The following is a 21,646-nucleotide window of genomic DNA, read 5'->3' on the forward strand; positions in this document are numbered from 1 at the left end:
GCCTCTCCAGATGAATAACTATGTAGCCTGAGATAGGGCAGGCATCTGAGTTACCTATCTTATTCCACCCCATTTTCTCTTTTTACGTAAGTAAGAGGGCAAATATATTCAGTTTTTTCCATGAGACATAACCTACCTCTAGGAAGGAACAGAGATCAAAAATAAAAGATACAAGTTGTTGGGTTTTTTTGTTGTTTGTTTGTTTTTAATTCTGAAGGCAGCATAGCCATAAATAGGTTCTACTGTTTAAAAAATAAAAGCCTAGCTGTCAGAGGGCTCAACTGGATCAACCCCATGCAAGTCAAGAGGGTGTAAAAAACAAGAGCTTCAAGTTTTCATCCATCGCTGGCTCTGACTAGGCCTGGAGTCCACACCGCGGCGTCTTTAGAAATGCTGACAGAGGATTTCTTCAGGAAGCTTGTTTACATCACCAATGAAATGGCCCCAAAATTCAAAGAGAATTCTAGCTGTAAGGAACTCTACCTTTTATTCGTCAAAAAACGGAGACCAGCCCCATGTGGCATCTTTGTGCTGCTTTTTTATTATCTCCATAACAAAAGTTCATAGAAGGGAGGTAAAGGGAATGGGAAGGAGGCCTCCTGATACGGTTCTTCTCTGAGTGTTATCTGCTTCACCTTCCAAACATTTCTCTTGTCACCATTATGCTGAGCTGTATGGCTGAATCTGCGCCTCAGTGGTGGCATCTGGCACCCAGTCACCACGCCCCAGTGCACACATATGAAGAGTGACCAGCAGTTTTCAGATATAAAGGGTATGCCCACAGCTCTCCAAACCTTTCCTTGGGTGAGAGGATCAAGTGGCCATTCAGGGGATGGTTCCCCATGTTTTCTCCCCCATCTTTCCTGTAAAAAACAAGAGTAGACCTCCCTCCACAGATTTAACCACGCGTTCTAACCAATGAATTCACATGGCTAAATGTCTTGCTACTATTAATGGGTTGATGAGCCTCCGATGAAAGGTATCCATTGGTTCTAAGCAATACGGTATACTGAGCTTTTAAAATGTTAATCTTTGTGACTGTCTGCACTTCCTGCCCTTTTCTCTGGCCAGTCAACGGCATCTTCATTGCCTCAAGGTGTCACAGAATGTTACAGCAAGAAGAAACAGGAAAAGAAACTGTATTAAGTTTGGCATTGTTTTAACTCCTAAATTAATGTTGTTCACACTCAAAATGCTTCCCCTAAGGAAAGCGTCTGTCGATTTATGGCATAACATACTCATATGCATAAAAAGAGAGTGAAAGGAGTGGGAGTCAATCCAATTTCCACAGAGCTTGCGGGAATAGAGAAGATGAAGGAATGATGGATGGGCCATGGCCTTGGAGGGTGTGGGGTGGGGCAGAGACCAGAGGACGAGACCGGGAGGTCCCAGGGAAGAGGTTCAATGGTATATGGGAGCTGGCTTGAGAGGTCAGTTGTTAAATTTTCAGCAATTTTGCAAGTCAGTTGACTTCACGTTGGTAGCTTGAAATCAGCTGCAGTAGGAATATTTTGCACCCCAGAAATTGGCAAGCACTACGATTTAGGGCTTTCTCTTCCCTGTGGCCATCTAATATTTGCCAATACACTACAGAATAAAAGAGAATCAAATTTAAAAGATTGTAAGTAGTTTGTGCCAGAGATTTGGGTGGAAGCCGAGTCAATGTCTGTAAGCCAACCCTTGACATTTATATGAGTACATCATACAGAACAGCAATCAGCTCCTTTTCACATCACTTTCAGAAAATAGCCTTCCACGGACAGTTGGTCCATTGTAAGTGGATCATCTAGCAGGAGGCCCAGATATGCCACCCCATAGAAATAGTCCCAAGTGAAAAGGTCATTTTTCTGACAGAATCAAGCAACACTACAGATAAATAATACCCTCCTTCAAGCAATGGACACCTCGTAATTATTTGTGTTAAGTCAATTAAACAAGGAGGCCATTAGCCTAAGGTGGTCCTAATACCTCAGGAGCCTATTTAAGTGAACCCAAACCTAATTCTGTAAATGCTTCAAGGTTAAGAAACCAACACCTAAGGACATTCAATCACAAAATAGCTAACTAGGCTTTCCCAAATAGAACAGCCCCTTGAGCTATAGCCAATCCAATAATTTCTTTGTTTTGTTTCCACTTCTTCTCTATAAAAGTCTTTCTCTGGCTCCTCTCAATGGAGCCCTTCTATCCATTTTCAGTGTGGTGCCACCCGATTCAAATCCATTTTTGTTCAAATAAACTCTTAACATTTTAAACATGCCTCAGTTCCTCTTTTAACATTTGCGATTAACAATCCATTTAATGTCTATCTTCCCCCACTTGACTATGAGCAACATGAGTACATGTACTAATTTGTTATATACATATATAGATATATAGATATATATCTATATCAACTACGTATACATCAACTATATATATATATACTATATACATATATATATACAACTATATATATATACATCAACTATAACACCAAAAGCTTATTAATTAGTGCACAATTGTCAATCAATACATATTTATTGACTGGTTAACTGGCATATAAACCTAAAAACCTCATAGTACTTTAGAAACAGGGTAAAGATAAAGAAAAATACACAGAATAATACAATGTTTCTGTGTAGGGACTCATAAAAAATTAAAATTTCTCCTCCATTAGTTAATAGATTTATTATCTTTGCAATAAAAATAACCTAGTTTTTAAATTTACAACTTAATGAAATGATTCTAAAATTCATCTGAAATAAAATGAATAATAATAGTCAATAAATATTCAAAAAGACTAATGTAAAGTTTACTTCCAAATTAAAAAGATGTTATCTATAGTTTTAATTAAAACTTTGTGGCAAATTTATAAATGAAACAATAGAAAACATAGAAAAGGACCCTGGCATGTAAATGAATTTAATATTTGATAAATATGATATTTGAAAACAATTTAGAAGGAGTTGATTATTTTGTAAGTAGTAATGGGGTAAGTACCATGTTTCCCCGAAAATAAGACCTGGCCAGACAACCAGCACTAATGTGTCTTTTGGAGCAAAAATTAATATAAGACCCGGTATTGTATTGTATTATATTATATCATATTATTATTATATAAGACCTGATATTATATTATATTATATTATATCTGGTATTATATTATATTCGGTATTATATTACATCTAGTATTATATTATATCCGGTATTATATTATATCTAGTATTATATCCAATATTATATCTGTTATTATATTATATCCGATATTATATTATATTATATTATACCCAGTCTTATAATAAGACCAGGTCTTATATTAATTTTTTGCTCCAAAAGATGCATTAGATCTAATTGTCCGGCTAGGTCTTATTTTTGGGGAAATACAGTAGCTACTTGGCAATAAATCAGGTCATTACCTCACATTATACATTAAATATTTTCAGATGGATTAAATCATCAAATATATATGTTCATATATTGAAATATGATCGTAAAATACTACAAAGAAAAGATAGGAGAGCAATTCTCTAAGCATAACTCCTAGGGCAGAACCATAAAGAAAATGAAGGATAAACATGACTACACAAAAATATAATGACGCTATATGTCTAAAAAGGAGTAAAAACCCTATGTGAAGGCCAAGTGTTTTTGCTGAGAGGCAGTGAAGAAGGACCAAATATCTCTGTTACTGGTTTCTCCATTGTCTCACTTGATCAAAGATGCAAAATTTTCATTTCATTTTCAGGACTGAAGTTGGCCTGAATTCATCATGTTTGCACTTGTGATTTGAGATGTTCTCCTAATTCAGTCTTTCACCAGTTATTGAAACCTTAGATTGTTACTTAATAATGTATCTATTCCTGGATAACTTAAAATATCCATAATGATAAATTGACAAACCCCAAATACATTATTGGTTATGTGTCCTTGGGATACTTATGGAAAGTCTGTCAAATGTGTCAAATGCCAAATATCACAAAAAAGTTCACATCCATTGAAAAATAGGCCATACTGTAATAAGCAATTCTTTTGGATAATACTACCCTCTTTGTGAGACTTGCATAAAGTAACATAGTTACACTGTTGAGACTTGTTGGCTGCAGCATATGCACTTTGGATTTAAGAGTTCTATTTGACTAATAGGTAGTTTATGGAAATCTTGAATCTCTTAGCCAGCTTTCAATGTGGAGGTAGGAGTTTATGATTACATTCACTGACAACAGCAATGACTAAAGCAACAATAAATTGAAATTGCATTTACATAGACCCTTCTAGAATTAAACACATTTTTTAAAAAAAGAGGAAGAAACTAAGTAATTCTGACCAAAAATGTAGTAGGTAGGACTCTTATCACCCCAATCTCACAGAGAGAGGAAATTTAGATTTTAAAAAATGCATACCATTATTTTACTCTGATCAATTCTATATCAAAAAGTATTAAGCTATATATAGAAAAGAAGGGATCAAATGTCACCACAGCAATAAGTATGATTTAATTCTGTTTAGTGAAAATCACTCAATACATACCATGCCAATAACTGTGCTAGATATTGAAAACACAAAGATGAAGGAAAACACTGCTTCAAAAAATTTCAAATTACTAGTATTAATAAATTCAATTAAATATGATATCCACCAATGTTTCTTTGAACGTTAATGAAGGTAAATACACAAATAGACAAAGATGTGCCACCCCCAAAACTAAGGATGGCAACATGCACATGAAAATGATTCCCATTAAAACACTGGGTTAGCATAATTTTGGTCCCATGTTTACTTTGATTTCTGAAATAGCTAGCCTCCTGGGAACTGACTAATCTAGGTCTATTCAAATGCTGAATCTACTTAGAGGCCAGCACGGCTCTCAGTATGCAGCATTTAAGTACTCACAGTAGGACAGATGCAAGAAGAGCCTTGAAATAATTCTAAACTGGGACAAAAAGGTTAATGTACTATATCAGGAAAGTCAGCAAGGACCCAAGGATACATGAAGAGTGAAGAGGAGTAAAAGGAGAATAAAAAAAGGAGTGAAATATAAACTATCCTACTCAACCTGAGCCTCTAAACAGAATTTCCATAAATAAATCAAATGCTAAGAAACATAAACATAATCAGCACCTAAAGTAGGAATTTACTCCAAGTGAAAGTAATTTCATGGCATGGTCTGAATTAAATTTTCAAAGAGGTGTATCAGAAGATCCAGAGATTTAAAAAAAATAATAAAAAATTTATTTAAATTATGCAACAAAAAGGTATAAAAATAGGAACAGGTAGTTAAGAAGATGAACGAATGAAAAATCTTGGAAATCAAACAACCAATTTTTTTAAAGAAATAAAACATGAAATTGGCTGATCTACTCATAGGTGAAGAAGGAATTGGTGAACTTGAAGGTGATGCTAAATAATTCACATAGAACCCAATGCAGAAAGGAAAAGAGAAATAAAAACATAAAGGAGTGCTTAAGAGACAGACACATGGAAGACTGAGAGACCTCAACAATCATATGAGTTCCAGAAGAAGAAAATTACCAGCAGGGAAACTATTTAATATATTATTAGCTGAGAATGTTCAGGAATTAAAAACCTGTGCATTCCTATTGAAAGTGTACTCTTAGTGTTGAATATGATAAATATAAATTCAGACCTAGACACGTCACAAACAAATCAGAGGACAAAGAAATAAAGATAAAATCTAAAAAGCTATCAGACAGAAGGAGGGGAAAGATTACTTAAAAGGGAACAACACATAAGAATAATTGTCACTGGAAGATAATGTAGTAATATCTTCAAAGTGCTGACGAAACACAACCCTTATCCTGAAATTTTATATTTAGCTAAACTATCAGAAAAGAGGGAGTCCTGTTTTAGCAATTTTCAGATGTACAAAGTCCAAGAAAACTTAACTACTCAGGAAACCCTCACTAAAATAACTATCCAGGTGTGCTTGAGAAATTATATACTTCAGAAAGAAGAAAAGAGAACTCAGAAGGAAAATACAGCGTAGGAGAAATAGAAGTGGGCACAGAAACGGGGAGGGGGCAGAATGTCAGAAAGTTCAATCAACTGTTGACTTGCAAAACAACTACACAAACATACACAACACCTAAGTAAACAATGGATAATATAATAGCAACAAGATGGAGAGGAGAATGAGGAGGTTCAAGAAGTAGGTGAAGTATTGTTTGGCTAAAATGCTAGAAATATAAAGTATTAGCGAAAAATGTGTTCAAGAATAAATGGTAACCACTATCAAGCCAACAAAAGCATAGGAAAGGAGGGACAAAGAAGCTTGGTAGTTCCTCATCCAAAGTGTGGTGGTTTTCAAGAGTCCCTGATAAAGTTTCAGAACTTGGACCTAAAATGTTCTCAAACAGCCAGCGCACTGTGGCTGTCACCGAAATGGTGGGGTTATGGAAAGAGGCTACATGAAGATGTCCCTTGACTGATTCATCATCCTTCAAAATCTCTTCTGCACATAGATTGTAGTTGTGGTTTTTATTTATTGACTTCTGAGCAGTACTTTTCCTTTAAAAAATAACCAGATTAGCTTGTTTCATCTCTCTCTCTCTACAGTAATTCAGGGTTTTGTTCTTAGTGAATGATTGACTAGCAGATAATTGCACTGGCAACTCACTTTGTCTTGCCAGTCTCTCTTAGTCACCTTTTTCTTTAATACCGCATGGAGTGTCTTGTAAAGACTTCCTTCACGGAGCCTTTTTCTCACAGAAGCCTGCCCTTTCCTCAGCCCCCACCTCCCCACACATCAGAAGGGCTGAGAAGGCCCCTGAACTCTGTCATCTGGACAATACCCGGACCCAACACTCATGGTCTCACCACCACCATCTTGCTAGGTTTCAACCACCATAGGGCCAGAGTTCTGACGTCTCCCTCAAAAGCCACATACTATGTACGGCTTTGTAGGAGATGGTGACCTCCTCACCACCACAACCCTTCAATTCTTGTTCTACTGCCCCCTCTTCAAAACACCAAAATAGCTGGATGGTGCTCTTTTCTCACCCAAACCCATCTCATAAAAGCACAGCCTTCGTTTTGATATTCAGTAGCTTTAAAACCCTTAAGTGTTCCAAGATCATTACGGACAAATCACAACTCTTTTATTTCCCAATACTCCCCATTACGCAATGGTATACCTTCTAGCAACACCACAGTCAACATGACTCACTGAAACAAGAAAGCTGGACTTTTCTGATTCCTTATGCTTTTTTAAATATTGTTTGCTCCTTCTAGAACAGGGGTGTCCAAACTTTTTTCAACGTTTCTCACCACGGGCCATATGCGGTAAAATACACAAACAGCCGGGCCACTCACTCGAGGTGACGTACGTATTGCCTCACCTGGTTTATTTAAGTAAACTAAATATAGTTTTGGAATTTGCTGCGGGCCAATTAACAATGGATGATGGGCCGCAGTTGGCCCACAGGCCGCAGTTTGGACACCCCTGTTCTAGAATACAAAATTAGGAAGCCAACCCAAGCAACGGATGAGTCCTGAAGCTTAAACCTTGTTAACCTCAAGGGAAATCTGCTTCTGCCAACCTTGTGTGTAGGATGACCTTGATCAGAATACCTCTTCTTAAAGGACTACAGTATTACTAGAACACTGCTATATTTTCATTACTACTAATACAATACTTTTCATTACCAATAATAAAAACAATGCCACGCTGTTATTTATTGAACACTTACACTCTCTCAGTACTACATGCCAGAGATAGTGCTAATCCCTTCATATGCATACTGAATTTAACCTTCACAACCCTGTGAGATTTAAGTACAACGAATTATTCCCATTCTGAAAGTGTAAACGGATTGTTTTGAAGTCAAGTATTGTGTTCAAGGTTAAATACACTAAATGTTAGTGTTGAGATTTAAATTACTAAATCAATTGCTTAGAGCAAGCATTTGGGATCAAGGCTATAGATGCTGTTCCTCAAACTTAGAATTTTTCTTCATTATATAAATACAGAGTATGGATCCATAACTAGCCATGCCATTCTGCCAGTATCTGCTGTTTTACCTAGTCAGACTGGGAAAGCATATATAGGTGCATTGAAACAAATGTATCGATTAAAGTAACTAAATCAAAGAAAAGGTTGTTTTGACAACCCTCTTGGCCCAGAAGCCATGTGCCTGCAGTTGAAACAGTATTTCACAAGATGGCTCCCTTGCTATCCTTAGTTGCAACTTACATAACAAAATCCTACATCACAGTTGTAATTGGCAATTCATTAAGAAAACTTACAAATTTCTTAAGTTGTTGGTTGAATGAGCTTCTACCAAACATTTTTTGCTAACGTTACATTTATATAACCTACAACTGCAGCTAAATGTGCAGGGGAAATTCCTTTGCAAAGGAATTTTGCCAAAGAACAACAGCAATCTATCTGCATATTGTTTCCTAACTTTTCCAGCTTTTTCTTTAAAACATTGGGTTTGCATCCTATCCCTTTTTCGCCTATGTGCTTGGTAAGGGGGTGGGAAAAGGGAGAGAGATCATTGGAAGGGAGCAGGAGTAAGAGAGCACATTTAAATAGTACTAGAGTGTCACCCACCGTTCCACTGGTCAGAACAACCTACAGTAAACTATATGAGAGAAGTGAGACAGCTCATCTCAAAGTCCTTCTCCGTCCCCATATGTCACTCACAGTGAGGGCATCTAACTATTCTAGATTTTATTCTAACTGCTTAAAGAAGTGCAGTTTAAATAAAACGTGACCACTAAATGTTGACCAACTATTACGTCTGAAGCTTAAGCTAATAAACATCTGTTCAAGGCATAAGAAATATTTCTATAAATAGCTGTGAATTAATGTGCTATTTAACTGCCTCTTATTATCTGATTCTCCTCTTACCCCAAGAGGGGAGAAAAATGATCCAACATTATCAAGAAAATGAGGAACTATTTCTTAGAAAGAAATATGCAAAACTTAAGCTTTGCCCACGTATTGCAAGATTATAAGTGAGGAATCTGAACTTCTATGATAATGCATCTCCTGGAAATCACACTTTAAAGGTTACTGTGAAAATAATTTTCCAATAGAAACTCCAGTATAATTTGATGCTATATTCCTGACCATATTTGACATCAAATAATAAACCATAGCAATAATAGCAATAAATAAAACTCCACCATCTATTGGCAGAGATTCTTTCCTTGACCAAACTTTGGTCAGGCTCTACTGAGCTTTCTTTTTGACGAAGTCTCGTGCTCCTATGGCCTTCCTTATAAAGTCTAGTTCCAACAAGACTTCTGTTAAGTCAATTTAGCCAGAATCCCCCATCCTCAATATCTGACCAGGTTTCTCTTCCTCCACCATCCCCCAGATAACATCTGATCACCCTGGTGAGCCTTCAGCAAAAATCATGAACCGTTTTAGCCAAAATCACCCTCTCCCACCTTTAATGTTTCCTCTTAGTCATTTTCTGTCCACTGATGCCCTCCCTGCTCCTTGGCTATAACCCGCTGGCCTTATTGTATTCAGCGTTAAGCCTAGTCTTTCTCTGCCATTACAAACCTCCACTGCAGTGCTACCTCCACCTATCATGATAGTCCTGAATAAAATCTGCCTTACTCTTCTTTAACATGTCATTGAACACTTTTCTTTAACACTATAAGCAGTAAAATGATAAAACTATACAATTTATCTACCATCAAACTGCCCTAAAAGTAATATAATAGATATAATAAATGCAAAAATGTTATTTTTTTTTATTTATTTATTTTTTTTTTGCATTTTAGAAAGCTGGATCTTGGTAGATATTAATCTGAATTGTCAGGAACGCCATGTTCTTTTCCTGTGGGAGCCACGGGGTTGGGCGGAGCGTGGCAGTTTCCTCTCCCTACCATGGCGTGTGCTCGTGTCCTCAAAAAAGGGGAGACATCTGGCAAAAATGTCACTTTGCCTCCTGTGTTCAAGGCTCCCATTCGACCAGATAGTGTGAACTTTGTTCACACCAACTTGCACAAAAACAACAGACAGCTGTGTGTTGTCAGTGGATTAGCAGATCATCAACCAGTGCTGGGTCGTGGGTCCTGGCAGAGCTGTGGCTCGAATTCCCAGAGTTTGAGGTGGTGGGACTCATCATTCTAGCCAGGGTACCGTTGGCAACATGTGTTGTGGGGGCCGCATGTTTGCACCAACCAAAACTTGGCACCATTGGCACCACAGAGTGAACACAACACAGAAGCGATACACCATCTGCTCTGCCTTGGCTGCCTCAGCCTTACCAATGCTGGTTGTGTATAAAGATCATATTGAAGAAGTTCCTGAACTTCCCTTGATGGTTGAAGATAAAGGTGAAGACTACAGAAAGACCAAGGAGGCTGGTTTGCTTCTTAAGAAGCTTAAGGCCTCAAATGATATCAGAAAGGTCTATGCCTCTCAGTGACTGAGAGCTGGCAAGGGCAAAATGAGAAACCGTCATCGCATCCAGCACAAGGGACCTTGCATCATCTATAATGAGGACAATGGCATCATCAGAGCCTTTGGAAACTCTGCTTAATATAAACAAACTGAACACTTTGAAACTTGCTCCTATGGGCACGGCGGCCATTTCTGCTTTTGAACTGAAAGTGCTTTCCACAAGTCAGATGATCTGTGTGGCACTTGGCGTAAAGCTGCCTCCCTCCAGAGTAACTACAACCTTCCCATGCACAAGATGCTCAATACAGACCTTAGCACAATCTTGAAAAGCCCAGAGATCCAAAGAGCCCTCTGAGCACCACGCAAGAAGATTCATCGCAGAGTCCTGAAGAAGAATCCACTGAAAAACCTGAGAATCATGTTGAAGCTAAACCCACATGCAAAGACCATGCGCCAGAACACCATTCTTCGCCAGGCCAAGAACCACCAGCTCCAGGGGATAAAGCAGCCGCAGCGCTAGAAGCCAAATCAGATGAGAAGGCGGTTCCAAGCAAGAAGCCAGGGTAGGGAAGCCAGGAAAGAAGGCTGTTGGATTTACGAAGCAGAAAAAGCCTTTGGTATGACAAAAGGCTGCAGCGACCAAGAAACCAGCAGCTAAGAAGAAGCCTGCAGAAAAGAAACCCACCACAGAAGAAAAGAAGCCTGTGGCATAAACTTAAATTTATTTATTCAGTAAAGGTCAAATCACTTTGGACAGCTAATTTTGAATAAAAGCCCAAACAAAGAGGCAAAAAAAAAAAAACGAAAGGGGAAAAAAAAGAAAGCCATGTTATTTTCGATTTACAATCATTTTCCTCAATTGCAAACAGACTCATCCAAATTTATTTTCAGGTACACTGAAGGCAATACAACATAGTGGTTAAGACTGTAGGCGCTAGAGCCTAAGCATCTGGGTTTGAATTCTGGCTCTCCACGCTCTGTCACTGAGAAAGTTACTTAAAAACCAACAACAACAACAACAAAAAACACAAAAGAACCTCTGTGCTTCAGTTTCCCCCTTTGTAAAACAGTAATGAGGATTATATGAAATAATACACATAAAGGAATTAGCGTGGTGCTTGGCACATGCTAAGTAGTCAATGAGTATCCACCAGCTCACGTCACTTTCCTGGCCGTAAAGCATGGCTCAGGTACTGCCACTGAGGCTCTGACTAAGTATCCACTGTTGATAATCATACTGCTGGTTAATAACGGTGACGCTGCTGCGGCTGCTACTTTCTCCCCCGAAACACGTTTAACGTAAGGAGTTGAGGCAAACTTTTTCCGTGCTCTTCACTTTTCAGATTAAGCAATGGAACAAAAACAGCTATTACTTGATTCCAATCATATAATCCACAATGGAAGTGCTCTAAATTACTGCAATTCACCTCTCATTGTCACAGCCAAACAGGCATTGGCTGCTGTCAGAATATTTCACCCTTCGTTGGCCAGTGGTAAACATAATAACGGTCACAGCAAAGCCTGTTATTTTGGAGGAGCTACTTTGACATCTCAAGAGGACTGCTAGACAGGATTTTGTCTGAGATGACCTATGATTTTTCTATATTCACAATACACAGGACCACGGATTGAGGGGGGACAGGGCGTCTAAATTTTTTAAACAAAATCATAAAATGTAAGAGGTGTAATAGCCAATAGAATTCTAACCCCATCATTACACATATATGGAAAACTGAGGCCAAGAAAATTGAAGCATTGATGGCAATTAGGGAGCATAGGTTGAGGAGATAAAACGGAAAGTTTTCCATTGTTGAGTGTCTATATTTAATACAAGTTCACTTGAAATTAGGGTGTAAGGAACTATGCTTACCGTGGCTATTACCTTGAGGCAGCAATTCAAAACTCATCAACTACCATCAGTGTCAGACAGAAGAGAGAAAGTATGACAGCCAGCCTACCTGAAATATGCATAATTATCCAGATATTGAACTTACACGATGACAGCTGAAGTTGTGTCACCAAACCCATTAAGGATCATCAATTAAACTCAGTTTAAATGCCATGTCCATTAGCATCTTTAGGATTCATCTCTAGTATGAGATTAGATTCCCGAGAATTCTTTGATTTTGACAAATTAAATGTCTTCAAACTAATGTATTCATGTATCTTATTTTGTAAAAGATACGCTGTAGAAGAAAATTGAAAATGTACTTTTACATGTTTAAAAACTATACCCTCCATATCACAAGAGTAAGGCCACGTAGCCTCAAAAGCATACAAAATTTTCTCACACAGGGTAAGGGCAGATATCCTTTGCTGAATTCAGTATTTACAAGTAAAAAGAGCATTGGAGGACACACCAGAGTCCAGTGCTTTTCAAGTTGATTTTCTGCAAATTATTATACTTTGTAAATTTTCCAAGGGTAACAATGGCATAGCCTCTTCACTTAGAAAGGTGGAGTTCTAGATTAGGAATCACAAAGTCCCTAACCATTGGGGGGAGCGATGAATAGATAGCATCAGTTCACTCAAACTTTATGGTAAAAACATATACCATACTTTTCTCAACACATGATGCAATTAAGAGTACCAGGATCTGTGGGTTTAAAACCCTACTAATGCCCTGTACTCACCACACGACTTAGGGATATTATTTAATCCCCTAATACCTCTGTTTACTTATCCAAAAATGGGAGTAGTAACAGCAACTACATTATGGGGTTGTTGTATGGATGAAACTTTTTGATATTCATAAAGTACTTAAAACAGTACCGGGAACATACTAACTGCTATATTTGTTTGCTATTATTATATTACACAAGAGACCATACAAAAGACAAATCTTTCAGTCTTGTGCCATAATTTTCCTGACTTCTCAATGTCTCTTGAATTTCATAGGCATTTCAATGTCTCACCAATTTGCACCTCTCATATATTTCTGTCAAGCAAACAACCATCAAAAAGCACAAATAATCTATCCAGCAAGCATTGGTGACTTAATGATCATATACTATTAATTTTTTTATTGGTTCTGCCCTACCTAATGGAGATTGTTGCTTTATGTGGGGAATTTCCTTTGCTGTCTAAATTTGATTTACCACAATTCCGCACACATAGTAGAATGTGTGCTTTAAGCCTTAGGACTGGGAGAAGATGGTGTGTAAAGGCCCACCCACCCGACCCCTACCACCCCCGACTGGGAACACTTGAACTGGAAAGGTGTATAGAAGTAACTTATTGACTGAGAATCTACTATGAGCAAGGGTTTATGGTATCCTATGCACTTTGGGTATATTTGGGTATATTTTTCTCAGTTAATTCCCAAAGGAACATTCTGGAAAGGTGTTTTATGATTTATTTATACCAAGGTTCAGATGTGTTAAGTAAAACACATAAGGGCAAAATGAAAGTGGTACAGCCAGTGTTTAAACGTCGATCTGTCTGACCTCACGGCCCTGCCCTACTATGTAAACAGGCTTCTTACCGTTGAATGCAACCCACCACCTCTGCCCTACCAAAGACAGACACACACACACAGACACAAATGATCCATACGTCTGCTTTACATATGTTTGAAATTCATAAGGTTTAACTTAAAGAAAGGATTCCAGAGGTGTGGGGGACAGGGAGGGAGTATGAAAACCACTGTTCCACACTACATTGCATCCTTACTTCTTAATGTCTTACACACTCTCATTTGACCTTGAAGTGAAGCACAAACACACACCCACACAAAAAGTAATTATGAGAAGACTTGATCTTGCTCTCAAGGTAGACTCAATACATTTTTCCTCTGTCTGTCGTTTCTTCACAGCTATCAAGCTTACCTCAGATTAAATCCTTTACCCTAAATTTAGTCTATCAGAAAATGTAATTCTGGAACACTGGACTTTAGCAAGAAGTCAATAGACTACTCCTGAAGATAGCTCAGAACAATAGCTAGGAAAATACTATTTCCTTGTTTCCATAACAATTCAGAGCCTATAGATAGAGACTGTGGGAGGATTTTGTACTGAACAGAAGGAAGTGGGCTGAAATGTACTCATTGGTAGCTAACTATACTTATGTTACCCCACTACCACTAAGCCTGTCCACATCGAATTAAGTAGAAAGAACTTTTGTGGCCCCCACCCCCACTCTATGAGCATAGATTAGAAATACAAATCCACAATGAAAAGAGTAATATAGAAAACTGGAAAAGAAATATCATCTTTTAGACTCCTAAGTCCCACTCCCAGCCTATCTTCCTGGTCTATTTTTCCTTAAGGCTATAGAATTAGAATTCACACATAGAAACTACTCAACAGTCAATAAATATTGGCCAAGTAAATGAATGCATGATCAGGGAAAGCATGTCTCTAAAAATTATATACTACAGGACCCAAAATATGTTTGGAAACCACCCAGGAGAGAATAAAACATCAGTATCTATAATTTAGAGCCTAAAACCACACACACAAAAATGAATTCACTAGGATCTAAAGGCAAAATTAAGTAATGAAAAAGATGGGTATGATAATATAATATTGAAAGGAAGCTAAATGTGCAATTGCAAAATTAAAATCTGCATTCAAGATAATGAAGGAGCAGAATTGAAATAGCAGAAAAGTCAATCAATGCTGCAGCTTAAAGAATATATAAGTTTCCAGAATTACAGGAAAAAAAAATACAGGTAAGAAGAAATTTAAGAGGCAAGTGATATATAAAGAAAACTGAGAGAAGAGAAACAACATAAAAATTGTCAATGGCCCTGAAAGTGGAAAAACAAAATCACTAGAATAAAATAATCAAAATTATAATTAACTAAAGTTTTTCTAAAATAATAACAATAATAAAATAAATGAAACCAGTGAAAGATTAAAAGAAAATCTCTAATTTTAAAAAAAGCAATTAAGAAGAATAAGTTACCAATAAAAGAAGAAAACTCAGGCCCGTATCAAACCCTTCTTACGTAACAGCAAATGACAAAAGACAATAGAGAAATATCTACAGTTTTGATGGGCAAAAAGTTGTGATCCTAGAATTTTTTATGCCTGAACAAATTAAATTATCTTTCACCTGTGCAAGCAAAACAAAGCCATATGCAGATATGCAAATATTTATTCCACTTATGTGCTTCCATGGAAAAAATTGTCTAAGGATGTTATAAGCTAATTGTGAGACAAATCCTCATAATGACAAGGTATTTATATGGCATGCTGTATTCTTTTTCTCAGATAGAGTGTCACATTTTGGATCTTACATTGGATGATTCAACAATTTAGATGACTAGATCATCTTGCCTAAAGAATAAGTGAACAAAACTTTTTTTTTTCCTTTACAACACAGCATGGTATAACTAGTAGCTGTCACAAATGACTAGTATATTAAGTAATGACTTTGTATCTTTGAAGTTCATTTCAGAGGTCTGAGTCATTGTTTTCTTGTTATTTTTTAATTTGAAAGACTAAGAAGAATTCAATGACATTATTATGCCAACAAGCTCAAATTTATAACATCCATAAGGATCACAGGTGTTAGCATGTTAAATATCTCTTTTTTAGAGATACATAAAAAATTACTATAAGGAAACATGGTCATATCTAGTTATTTTTCTTTTTTATATATTTCTGCATTTTTCTATTTTTATGTTAATCACATATTACCATACATGAAAAAAAGTCAATTTATGCAATTTCATAAATAAAATAGAGTCGCAATCATTATTCTTATAAAAAGAAACATAGTGAAAAGGACTGTTAAAAAATGGTACTGGATAAAGGAAAATAAATATTAATATATGTTTATTTATTATATATGTTATGTAACATTTAAATATCCAAGGCAGCACTGTTTGTAGTGACAAACAACTACTGATCATCGAAGGGGCTAAAGATATGACATGTTCTTACATAGGAAACCTATGCAGCTGCTGAAACAATGAAGTAAACCTACAGGAAGTGATATGAAAAAAATTTCAAGATACGTTATTATGTAGAGACAGCAAGTTACAGAGTCCCAAGCTGCAGGAGACTTACCTGTCACTGCATATTTTGTATACTGCTTATTTGTTTCTCATTTGTTTATTTAATTATGTACATGTACTCATTCAATTTTTATGTAAAAGTATACAGCACTTGATTTTAAGTAAGCATATCATTAATTCCTTCTATTTGCATGCCCAATGTTGCCATAGGAAGGAATATGATTTATTTTCTATATTGACATAGGCAAAGCATCTATCTAGAGTTGCCTTGATTATGTATCTTTCCTAGAGTTTCCATGAATTTTGAAAGGCAGTTAGTACTGCACATCTTCAGACTTTCAGGAAACACTTATAAAATCTAACCAGGAACCATTGTAGAAAGACCAAGAATTTATTAAATGTGATTTACAACCAGGTCTATGCTAATTTTTTCTTCCTATCATTATCCTTATTAAGAGTGTCATTATCATAACAACCTCCTTTATTAAAAAGCCACAATTTCCACCCCTAATTTATCCCCAAAAGAATATATTGACTCCTTTTTCTGGCACTTAATTTTCTTGAAATTTTTTCCCAAAGTTTGAATTTCTTAAGCCTCGCATGTCATGGATGGCGAGCACTTTAGTGTTTGGAAATATAACATTTTTCTCATCATAATTATAGAAAACAATTCTGAATCTGCTTTGAGAGAACTGAAAATACTTGACACTATAATAAATCCTAGGAGTTCAGCAATAGGATTTTTTTTTTTTTTTAGAAACAGTTTCACATGAGCTCTATCCTCAGTTCTCTAAGCAATTATTTAGTCTGCTAGCATCTACATGAGCATATTGTTATTATATTTTGAATACGGTATTTTCTCTCAATTTTGAAGCACCACAAAAATTACATTTTTCATCACTCTAAATATTAGAATTATTCAAGCCAATTGTTCTACACCCTTTGAGGATTATGGACCCCTTTGAGAATCTGATACACACTGTTGACCCTTCTCTCCAGAAAACATGAGGATAATACCTTGAAGTTTATCCACATACCATCCAGTGGGTTACAGAAATTAAGTCACAAAGCTTATTTCAACCTTTATTGAACAATAAAGAGAAATGAAAACATACAGCATATTTTTTTAAATGATCAATATTATGCACATAGTAGTTAATTAAACATTATTAAATATATTATCCTTTGAGTTTTCATAAAATCTTGTGAGGTTAGAAGCATATTTTTTATTATTCGCCCATTAGGAAGTTATTTAGACTATTCACATGGAAAAAACAACTCAGAAAGGTAGTTCAATGATGTAGTCAAAATCACACAAGGAATAAACGTTAGAATCAAGACTCCAATCCAGGACTTCTATTTACAAATTATATTCTTTTTCCTTGCTTTACTCTTTCCTTTAGTCCATGGTTGAAAAACTTTTCTTGTAAAGGGCCAGAAAGTGAATATTTTCAGCTCTGCAGGCCATGTGGCCTCTGCTATAACTATTCAACTCTGCCATTATAGCATGAAGATAGGCAAAGACACTGAAATAAAAGGGTGTGGCTGTGTTCTAATAATTACATACGTAACAGGTGGCAGGCTGGATTTTTGCCCAGGGGCCATAGTTTTGCCTCTACATCAAAACTAAACTCATTTTTTAATTTATTTCCCTAAATGGCTTCAATGTTTTCATAATCACGATTTTGACCTATTAAGTGGTCATTACTAAAACATTTTAAATGCTAATGCAATCCCTAAATATCACCAATAACATCAAAAATCTCTGCAAAAAAGCTAAGATTATAATTTTACAAATTCACTTTTTTATTTATTTATTTATTTATTTATTTATTTTTTTTTTTACTTTTTTTTTTTAATTTATTTTTAATTTATTGGGGTGACAATTGTTAGTAGAATTACATAGATTTCAGTTGTGCAATTCTGTATCACATCATCCATAAATCACACTGTGTGTTCACCACCCAGAGTCAGCTCCCCTTCCATCACCATACATTTGATCCCCCTCACCCTCATCCCCCACCCCCCAACACCCTTACGCTCTGGTAACCACCAAATTACGTTCCCCAGATTAATTTTCAAACCCCGTGGCCATCCTGTGGTCACCGACTGCCCTCCAATCCCCTCACCCTCCCCCCCACCCCCCACCCCCCCCGCCCATCTAGCAACCCTCAGTTTTTCCTCATTGTCTCCCAAACTGTTTCTGATTAGTTCATTCACTTATTCTTTTCTTTAGAATCCGCAAATAAGTGAGATCATATGGTACTTATCTTTCTCTGTCTGACTTATTTCACTTAACATAATGTTCTCTAGATCCATCCATGTTGTTGCAAATGGTAAGATTTCTTTCTTCTTTATGGCTGCATAATACTCCATTGTATAAATGTACCACAGTTTCTTAATCCAGTCATCTACCGATGGGCATTTTGGTTGTTTCCATGTCTTAGCTATTGTGTATAGTGCTGCAATAAACATAGGAGTGCATAGAGATTTTTGAATTGAAGTTCTGGATTTCTTCGGATAGATACCTAGAAGTGGAATTACTGGATCATAAGGTAGTTCCATTTTCAGAATTTTGAGATACCTCCATACTGTTTTCCATAGCGGCTGCACCAGTCTGCAATCCCACCAACAGTGCACAAGCGTTCCCTTTTCTCCACATCCGCGCCAGCACTTGTTGTTTGTTGATTTATTGATGATAGCCATTCTGACTGGGGTGAGGTGGTATCTCATTGTGGTTTTTATTTGCATTTCTCTGATGGTTAGTGAGGTTGAGCATTTCTTCATATGTCTGTTTGCCATCTGTATGTCCTTTTCAGAAAAATGTCTCTTCAAGTCTTCTGCCCATTTTTTAATTGGATCGTTTGTTTTTTTGGAGTTGGGTTGAGTAAGTTTTCCATAGATTTGTGATATTAATCCCTTATCAGATATATCATTGGCAAATATCTTTTCCCATTCAGTAGGATCCCTTCTTGTTTTATTGATGGTTTCCTTTGCTGTGAAAAAACTTTTTAGTTTGATATAATCCCACATGTTTATTTTTTCTCTTAGTTCCCTCGCGCGAGGGTGTATATCAGTAAAAATCTTACTCCGGGTAATGTCTGAGAAGTTTCTTCCTATATTTTCTTCTAGGTATTTTATGGTTTCAGACCTTACATTTAAGTCTTTAAGCCATTTTGAATTTATTTTTGTATATGGTGTAAGAAGGTGGTCCAACTTCATTTTTTTGCATGTGTCTGTCCAGGTTTCCCAGCACCATTTATTGAATAGACTGTCATTACTCCATCGTACATTCTTGCTTCCATTGTCGTAGATTAAATGGCCATATAGGCGTGGATTTATTTCTGGACTCTCTATTCTGTTCCATTGATCTATGTGTCTGTTTTTATGCCAGTACCATGCTGTTTTGATTACTGTAGCCTTGTAGTATAATTTGAAGTCAGGTATTGTTATACCTCCCACTTTGTTCTTATTTCTCAAGATTGCCTTTGCTATTCGGGGTCTTTTATGGTCCCATATAAATTTTAGGATTATGTGTTCTATTTCTGTGAAAAACGACGTTGGCAGTTTGATAGGAATTGCATTGAATATGTATATTGCCTTAGGCAGTATGGACATTTTAACTATATTAATTCTTCCTATCCATGAACATGATATGTGTTTCCATCTATTTATATCTTCCTTCATTCCTTTCATCAGTGTCTTATAATTTTCTGAGTATAGATCTTTTACTTCTTTGGTTAAATTTATTCCCAGGTATTTTATAGTCTTTGGAGCGATTGTAAATGGGATTGTTTTTTTAATTTCTCCTTCTGATGTTTTATTATTGGTATATACAAATGCAACTGATTTCTGAATATTAATTTTGTATCCTGCCACTTTACTAAATTCATCTATCAGCTCTAATAGCTTCTTGGTGGAGTCTTTAGGGTTCTCTCTATATAGTATCATATCATCTGCATACAATGATAACTTTACTTCCTCCTTACCAATCTGGATGCCTTTTATTTCTTTTTCTTTTCTGATTGCTGTGGCAAGAACTTCCAGAACTATGTTGAATAGAAGCGGAGATAGTGGGCATCCTTGCCTTGTTCCTGATCTTAGGGGGAATGGTTTTAGCTTTTCCCCATTGAGTATGATGTTAGCTGTGGGTTTGTCATATATGGCCTTTATTATGTTGAGATAAGATCCCTTTATTCCCACTTTCTTAAGGGTTTTTATCATAAATGGCTGTTGGATTTTATCAAATGCTTTTTCTGCATCTATTGATATGATCATGTGATTTTTATTTTTCATTTTGTTAATGTGGTGTATCACATTAATAGATTTGCGGATGTTGAACCACCCCTGCATACCAGGGATGAATCCCACTTGATCGTGGTGAATGATCTTTTTAATGTATTGCTGAATTCTGTTTGCTAATATTTTGTTGAGGATTTTTGCATCTATGTTCATTAAAGATATCGGCCTGTAGTTTTCTTTTTTTGTGGTGTCTTTGTCTGATTTTGGGATCAGGGTGATAGTGGCTTCGTAAAAAGTGTTTGGGAGTCTTCCCTCCTTCTGGATTTTTTGGAAGAGCTTGAGGAGAATTGGTGATAATTCTTTTTTGAACGCTTTGTAAAATTCACCTGTAAAGCCATCTGGTCCAGGGCTTTTGTTTGTTGGGAGACTGTTGATTACTGATTCAATTTCCGTGGTGGTAATCAGTCTATTCAGGTTTTCTGTTTCTTCTTGAGTTAGCCTTGGAAGGTTGTACGCCTCTAGAAAATTGTCCATTTCTTCCAAATTGTCAAATTTGTTGGCATATAGTTGCTCATAGTAACTTCTTAAAACTCTTTGTATTTCTGCAGTGTCCGTTGTCACTTCTCCTCTTTCGTTTCTGATTTTATTAATTTGGGTCCTCTCTCTCTTTTTTTTAATGAGTCTGGCTAAAGGTTTGTCGATTTTGTTTATCTTCTCTAAGAACCAACTCTTGGATTCATTGATCTTTTGTATTGTTTTTCTGGTTTCTATTTCATTTATTTCTGCTCTGATCTTTATTATCTCCTTCCTTGTGTTCCCTTTGGGCTTATTTTGCTGTTCTTTTTCCAAATCCCTTAAATGTGAAGATAAACTGTTGATTAGTGATGTTTCTTGTTTCTTTAGGTAGGCCTGCAAAGCTATGAATTTCCCTTTTAGGACTGCTTTCACGGCATCCCATAGATTTTGGGTCGTCGTGTTTTCATTTTCATTTATCTCGAAATATCTTTTGATTTCTTCCTTGATCTCCTGCTTGACCCATTCATTATTTAGTAATAAGTTATTCAGCCTCCATGAAT

At 36.4% G+C, this 21,646-nt stretch overlaps 1 protein-coding gene and 1 pseudogene across 6 annotated transcripts in view; one reads left to right on the forward strand and one right to left on the reverse strand.

Annotated features, from left to right (window-relative positions):
• KCNK2 (potassium two pore domain channel subfamily K member 2) overlaps window positions 1–21,646 on the reverse strand; it is a 172,909-nt gene that overhangs the window by 52,351 nt on the left and 98,912 nt on the right. The gene's annotated exons all lie outside the window — the stretch shown is intronic.
• On the forward strand, window positions 9,845–11,076 carry LOC117015437 (60S ribosomal protein L4-like; annotated as a pseudogene).

This window comes from Rhinolophus ferrumequinum, chromosome 22 (genome assembly GCF_004115265.2).
Source record: "Rhinolophus ferrumequinum isolate MPI-CBG mRhiFer1 chromosome 22, mRhiFer1_v1.p, whole genome shotgun sequence".
Taxonomy (NCBI): Eukaryota; Metazoa; Chordata; class Mammalia; order Chiroptera; family Rhinolophidae; genus Rhinolophus; species Rhinolophus ferrumequinum.